Genomic DNA, 8,360 nt, shown 5'->3' with positions numbered 1-8,360 from the left:
CGCTTTGAGTCTGTTTTTGACATCCATTTAGTGAAATTTTGAAGTTTTAACTTAGTTAATGTCCCGACATCTTGGTTGACTTTTTAGAATTGACCGTTGACGTTTTGTAAAATTTGTTGAGGACCCTCCTTAGCTTATTTCAATGCCCTGATTCCAAATCCCATTTAAGTTGAGTTTTACTAATGAGTCCCAATATTATGATTAGGTGCGCTTACTATTGGAGACTTCGACTTCCTAGCTCGAACGGATGTGACATCGCAAGTAACTGTGAGTGGGTCTTTTCTTTTATATAGCATACATATATAATTGTTAGTTTCCATTTATACATTTCATAAAGAGTTTTCTACAATATGCCTAGGTTAGCGTGACATTTATAAAACTTAGCACATTGATAGAAATTATGAAGTTATGCTACATCCTATGGGATGCACAAGTATGTGTTTTATTATTTATGCCATAACTATATTTACGGTTATGAATAATATTATGTTGACTAGAATTATCGAATCATTGTGGCATAACTATATTTATGTTATATGCTCATCATTTGCTGCACCGATGTTAGTACTCGCTTGGACCAGGGCCAGTCTTTCACGTGTATGTGCACATCGCATCGTACGCTCACTTTGGATCCATTGTAGGTGCCAGTCCTATCCTAGATTGCTATAGGCAATTAGGACTCGTATGTGATGTGCATAGCGCCAATCTTCACATGATTGTAATACTAGAGCGTATATCATTGTTACACCTAGTCCTGTTCATGTCAAAATATCTCTACATGAACTTGTGTGTCAGCATGTGTCGATGAGTACTAGATATGATATGTTTGCTTATGCCAGATTATGTGATTACATATGTCATGTATTTATTAATGAATTATGTGACGTATTGAATTCTTGAGATATTGCAGGTTATGGTAAGTATTTTCATACTATATGTAGTATGTATATTTTGAAAGCTATACTTGTTTTACGGCGAAGGGTTATAATGTTTTTAAAAAAATGTTTTTATAAATATTTATTTTTAGGCCCACTCACCCTTGCTTTTCGCCCCTCCAGGTTTTAGTAGTTGAGCTTACGTATCAACAAGGACTCTTGGCAAATCTTGGTATTGGAGATTACCTTTGATGGTATAATTCTCATCCTACTTTATTGGACTTTACTTATGCTCTGGCATCACGTGTGAAATGGGTTCATTCCCACTGACATCCGCACTCTTATATCTAGGCACTTTTAGGTTTGAATTTAATCACATTTTCCACATCACTACACTTTATGGCTTCGTCACCCTCTGGATGTCGGCCAACACAGCTTAATTCGGAGTCCAAGTGGACATTCCGGGACGGGGTGTGTCATAAGATACCTAAGGATCCTTTTTATTGCTACAAAATGAGAATTCATGGGTCACTGCATAAACTAACAAACCTGATGCATTCTAAATGTAATATCAGGCCTGATAATTGTAAGATTTTGAAGGCCTCCTACCAAGAATATGTAAAATGTTGGATTGTTAATTAAAGGGTTTACAATCATCCTTTAACAATCTGTTATATGGTAAACAAGAAGTGGTACAAGGTTTATGAAAAAACATGAAGGACTTGCTAAGTAACTCAGTAACTGTTGACTCTAAAAATTACAAAACCTACGTGGCGCGCAGGCCGAGTAACTAATAAGCTAACTAAGTCCTTGGGTTGAATGCGGGGCGTGCCAACTCGTCGGCCGAGCCTGGCCGAGGAGTAGAATTTGTTGATGTTGCGCTGAGCGCGTTGTTGACTTCTTTATCTTACGACTGTGATTGAGGAAAGAACACTCTTGGTCTTTGGGTTCTAGAGCCTGAAGACAAGGCTGCTAGTTTTGCGAAGTTCACAAATCGTCGGTGCCTGATTCGGTCACCGTGATTATATTCGTAAGAGTATAAGCACGTCGAATCGACACCAGACTATACAGACACAAATATTCAAAGGTGGTGTATGTCTTGATGATAAATGTGGTTCGGCCGTCAGAATGCCGAACTCTGAAACTCACTTGTGAGTATCCAATCATAAAATCACTTAGCGTCTAGTACGCCGAATGTCGTAGCTCGTAACACCCTACTTCGTCGGAAAGGCTAATAAGGTGACCTCCGCCAACAAGGATTCGAAAACCCTTCTTGGCCGAGACTTGCATAGGTAACTAGTCGACCTTGACGCAGTGCTGTTTATCCAAACTGAAGGTGCTCCTCGGTCAGCTGATTCTACGGCAACAGTGATGTTTATCCAAACTGAAGGTGTTCACCGGTTGCCTTCATAGTGCTGTTTGTCTAAACTGAAGGTATGTCGGCGAGAAAAAGAAAATAAAAATCTCAAGTTGTTTGAGAGGTTTTGCGCAGGACAATTGTGTGCTGAATTGAAGGTCCTCAATTGTTGCTTGATTTTTTGTATTTATAGCACTAACTCCTTGAGATCGAATTAAACTCCCACCTGGATTGGGATTTCTTGTTTCGTTCCAACTTTGCTTCGAACAACCCTACTTCCATTAGGATTTTGAACTCACCCTCTTTTGGGGCTTTATTCATCGTTGGTCAAGAATCCTAATTGCACCAGGATTTCCTCGACATTTTTTGCTTATCTGAATTACTCCTTCTTGCGATAGGACTCGACCATCCCTGCTAATTGGCCCGGAATCATGAGGCAGCCCATAGTATTTTTGACATGGCATTGGGCCGAGCACAAACCTACACTCGGCCCAACAATATTATTTTGGGCCCAAACATTGCCCCCTCGCTTCTGAGGTCGTCGACTGCCAACCTTTGGTTGGATCTCGACCTTGAAGAAACAAAAACATCTTTTGCCTTTAGACTGAACTGTTCTCGATAACCACTACCATGTGCATTTATGGAATATGATTGCACGATCCTCGTTACTCCCGACGTACTGCCACGTGTCGATTCTATGCTAAACCTAACAACTCTCAATCATGGCCCTCGAAAATGTGTGCCGGTCGAAACATCTCTTCCTCATTAATGCATTAAAACCGCCGCCGCACACAATCGTGCGTCCCAAATCCCTGAAAACCTTGATCCTATCTTTTGAAGATTCCCAAGATATCCGAAATGATTGGCCATCTTCCGGTTGATTTTCCCTCAAATTCAAAATCTAGCGCTTTCGAATACCAAACGTTTGATCTTCCTTCTGAAATGCCTATAAATGCCTTCAGAAACTTTAAAACTCCATTTAGCCATTCTTGCTTCCTCAAACCACAAAACTCCAGCTCATCTTTCACAAACCCCTTTTTTAACCTACGCGAACCCTTGAATCCTTACCAATGGCCTTCTTCATCTCAAAGCTTTTTGACGAGTGCAACAAATGCAAAGATTTCATCGACCGGAGCGCTATCAAAACGCTACGCTTTGAAAACGACCTAGCCACCACCCATCAAATTCTGAGGCCACTATTCAAAGATGCAGTGCCATCGTGCATCACCAACCTCCTCAACGAACAGTGTCTAACACCCTTGCTGCAAGGGTTTGATTGGTCGAAATGGTGCTTGGCACCGCCCCAAGGAGCTTGGCCCTCGACCACTGCAGCTTGGGCGGCCTGGGTCGACCGAATGGAAACATTCTTTGGCAAAGAATGGGAAGCTCTCAGCATTTATGACGTCATCAAGCTCTCGACCATGGAGATCACCATGGATAAAGAGCTGCTCATGGCGGCCCTAAATTTGTGGTGTTCGGCCACCAACACCATGATCCTTCCTTTTGGCCCTCTTGGCCCCACTGTCCTTGATATTTCCACTATTTTTGGGACTTCCCTATCTGGTCTCCCAATAGATGCTGCTTTTTCCGAATGTCTGTCGAACCTCGACCTAAAAACGCTGTTCAACGAACGGGTCGTCGAGACACTCAGCCGAGGAGATCGAGAGCCTTCAAAAGAAGAACTTCAGAAGCTTCACAAGAACTTCTTCAACTACAACACCCTTATCCTCCACTTCGCTGGCCGAGGCGAGGAGAGTCTTAGGAAGGGAGAACATGAAGCCTTCCCATTCTACTGGTACAACAAATTCATCTGTTGTACCCGGTCGAACAAATGCTTGGTCGAGAACATGCCAGCGGCCCAAGCCCTGGCTAGCGGTTACTCCTTGGTGCTCAGTCCGGCCATCCTCGCCAATCTCTTCCATTGTTTGGCAGACACAACCATCAACAAAATCGACCCGCACCAGAACAGACCCCTCTGGGTATTCCAAATTTGGCTGCAGGTTTATTTCTCAACACTTCGGCCCGAAGTCCCCATTTTCCAACCTACCGCAGTGTTTGGCCCTCAATTGGCCTCTCGACCGGCGCCTCCTCACCGGGCCGACGAAGTCCTTAAACACTTATTTGGCCTAGACATCATTTCTGACGACGAGTTCTTGGTATGCCGACGTCAGGAATACCACGCCTCGATCAAGCTTCCGACGACGACATGGGATAAGACCGAAGATGCTGATCTTCGTCAACATTAGGGGTTGTTCGTATTGACTCGCGACCTTCCCCTCGGTTGCGACGCCCGCCGAGCTAGTTGGGAGGTCTATCATCCTCGTTTCGTCACCCGGCAGCTCGGCTACCTCCAAGGTTGCCCAGTACCCCTGCTCGCTTCTCGCTCCCTCTTAAGTCAATGACGTCTTTCTGGTTCCTCCGAGAGGGAGTGTAAAACGACGGAATAAGAGTTTCAGGATAAGTGTAAGAAATTTCGGCTTCGACTGACCGTTCCTGAATCTCTGGGTACTAACACCTTTGGGGACTGGTGGGAAGAGTACACCCGCGACTTCTTCGACGTCTCGGCCGAAGACGTGGTCAGTAAAATCTTCGGCAACCGCCCCAAACAAGCTCTTGTAGCCCAATCCAAAGAAACGACCTAAGGTACACTATCATTTCGCCCTTTCTACTTCAACTACTTGCCCACTGTTATTGACTCTACTTCGTTTTCTCAGGTGGTCGTGTGTTGAGATGGGCGGACGTGGTCGCCGCGGCGGTGGACAAGAAAAAATCGGTTCCCTCGAAGAAAACCATTACTACCGGGCGAACCCCGCCGACCAATCGCCCCCATCGGGATGCAGAGACAGGAGATGACGCTCTTCGCCCTTTGAAACGCGTCCAGAAGTTGGCAAAGGAGGGGGCTACGGGAGATTCACGTTATCTCTAGCCAGACCACGGGAGCGACCACTCTTGTCGTCTCTCCTCCCGTCCTGGTTTCCCAAGCCTCTGCAGACCAACTACCTCCGGCCGTACCGACGACTGGGGTTACGGCCAAACCGACTACTGCTCCAGTTGTAGCTTCGGAGCCGACCATTGCGCCTGTCTTGGAGGAAACGGCTGCACCCGTCGAGGCATCCCTCATCCAGCGATCGACGGTCATTCTGGAAGAGGTATAATTCCACTGCTAATAACCTTTGTTTATTCAATTTTCCAGTCGTAACAAAATTTTCTTTAGGACGATGAGAGCGACTAGAGTGACAAGATCCCGCAGGAGCGTCGCCCTCGACCAGCCAACTTTTCTCCCGTCAATCCTCCCCTTGTGGTCGAGGCAGCCGTCCAACCAGATCCTCCTATGGCCGATCGTGGGAAGAGACCCCTGGTCGAGCCTGAGGCGACGGTCGAAACGCTGCTCCATCCACAGGATGAAGACCTCTACATTCCTCCGCAAGAAGTTACCTCGACTTTTGTAAGGCTCACTCTTCTCTCTTTATTAATCTTATCATGACGCATCTGAACTCAAAAAAAATATTAAATGTCAGGTGCCCGAACGTTCATTTCACCGATAATTTTATGCGCTGAAAGGTGTTGCCTATATTTCCTGGCCACCGCCGTGGTCATCAAATGTAGATAACCTCCATCGGCCATTAAGTTCTCTAGGTTCGAGCAATGAACCAGAGGGCATGGCTAAAGTCTCATCCCGACAGGTCTAGAAACACATTCCCTTTGTTATGCATTCCATATAACTTATGCTGACATTTTCCTTTCCTGTGCAGCCTTCATGGGAGGTCGAGCTCGACGCCTTAATTGCGAACACTTTAGGGGCGGCTGGTTCTTCAACGCCCGCAACAAAAACTTCCGCGTCCACGGTCGAACCAAATGCCCTCATCAGCTGTAGGAATTGCTACCTCTTTCGGCGTTGCAAATCCTTAAGTGCCAAGGCCTCGACTTTGTAGGAGCATATCTAAACGATCTTGTGGTTGATGGTCAGTTAAGCACGAAGCTATTACTCGAGCTTCTTCTTTTCTAGAACAAAATCGAGAGTATTTCGGTATTTTTGAAAGAGCTCTCCGGGCCGAAGATGACTTGAAAGCCGCGATGGTCGTTCAAGAAGCTTTGCGTCCACGGGTCGATATGCTGAAGAAGAAAAAAGATGCGCTGGCCGACCTTGACCGTCAAAATACGAAACTTCAGAAACGTAGGTCGGTCATTGCTTCTGAGCTAGCAAGAGACTTCGAATCGGGCGGCAAATTCTGCCTGAACGAATATGTGGCTAGTGTGCGGCACATCGAGCAGTTAAAGATGGATAAGAGGAATCGACAGGCTGAGGTTACGATAGGCCAAGTGAGGTGGTTAAAATTGAAGGCTGTTCTCGAAACTCTCCTTCCCTCATCACCTTAAGGGTGTTTAGCTATAAATAGGTCAATCATATGTACTTGTATACTCATTTTTACAAGCTTGTTAATGAAACAAACTATTCTTGCATTTCCCATGTGACCGGATAATACTTCTTTAAGAACTTCCCATTGATTGGTAATTTATGAATTAACTCGGTTCGGTCTCTGAGATGATATGCCCCATTGCCGAGAACCTTGTGGACGATGAATGATCCTTCCCAATTCGGCGACCATTTGTTGAACCTGGGGTCTTTACTTCCTACGGGCAACACCGTTTGCCAAACCAATTCTCCTTCGCTGAACGTTTTTTGTCTGATGCGTTGATTATAAGCTCGCTCGGTAATTTTCTTCTGTGCTTTTAATAAATTACCCGTGTCGATCCGATTTTCTTCTAAGTCTTCTAATTCTTGTCGCATAGCTTGGCTATTTTTGGCACTAAACAAACTACTTTGCTTGATTACTCGTAAAGAGTTTATACTTAACTCAATTGGTAACATAGTGTCGTGTCCGTAAGTTAACACGTAAGGAGTTGTTCTGGTGGCGGACCGAGGTGAAGTTTGGTAAGCCCATAATGCTTCATTTAACTTTAAATGCCACATCCCAAGCCTCTCTTTTTCCCTTTTTTCAAGAATGCCAATTAATACTTTATTGCTTGCTTCGGCTTGCCTATTTGCTTGTGGGTAATACGGTGTAGACTACTCGAGTCAGATATTCAGACTTACCGTGTATTCCTTGAACCTGTCGGTTGTGAAGATTATGCCATTGTCGGTTATGATTGTTTTTGGCACGCCGAATCTAGTCACAATATTTTCCTCTACAAAACTGCAAACTTCTTTGGTTGATAATTCAGCGTATGATTTTGCCTCAACCCACTTAGTGAAGTAATCGGTTGCTACTATTATCCATGCGTGTTTCGCCGCTCCCGACGATGGTGTGATTTTGCCAATTACGTACATTGCCCATCCCCTGAACGGCTATGGTTTCGTAACTGAATGGAGTAATTCGGCCTAGGCTCTTTGCACTGTTCCATGAATCTGGCACGGTATGCATCCTCGTGCATATTCGATGCAATCCTTTAATATACTTGGCCAGAAGTAACCGTGTCGTCGAAGCAACCAGCGCATTTTGCATCCTGATTGGTGAGCTCCACAAATTTTTTCATGTACCTCAGCCATTGCCGAAACAACCTCCTGTGGGCCGAGGCACAATAATAGTAGCCCATCCTCACCCTTTCAGTATAATTCATTTTCGTATGACACGTAATTCGTGGCGTGGACCTTCGTTCTCCGGTCGTGTTTCCCGTTTAGGTTATCGAGATATTGTAGAATCATCTTTCTCCAATCGTCTGGTAGTGTCTCGACGGCACATACTTCTACGAGGTCTTCCCGTCCCAATAACGATGGTAACGACATCACCCTCGTGCGTATCACGTGATTGTGCTGGAGAATTTGCTGATTGACCAAGGCTAGGTACAATCGCAAGACTGTGGGTGTTATCTGGCTTAGCTTGCCCCCTATGAGTTGTGCTCCGGAGGCGATTTGGGCGAGTTCATCAGCGTCAGTGTTTCGAATATGAGAAACGTGCTCAAATGTGATCTGTTCAAACAACTTGGCCAAATAAGTGGCGACCATGTGGTAGGGCGCTAAAGTACAATTCATGCAACGGAAAATGTCGTTGAGTTGGTTAATCACCAGTTCAGAATCACCAATGACGAGAACACGAGTTGCTCTTAAATCGTGTAGGATGAGAAGGCCG

This window comes from Pyrus communis, chromosome 15 (genome assembly GCF_041283825.1).
Source record: "Pyrus communis isolate YQ-2024b chromosome 15, ASM4128382v1, whole genome shotgun sequence".
Lineage (NCBI taxonomy): Eukaryota > Viridiplantae > Streptophyta > Magnoliopsida > Rosales > Rosaceae > Pyrus > Pyrus communis.
Note: the sequence above shows the minus strand (reverse complement) of the source record.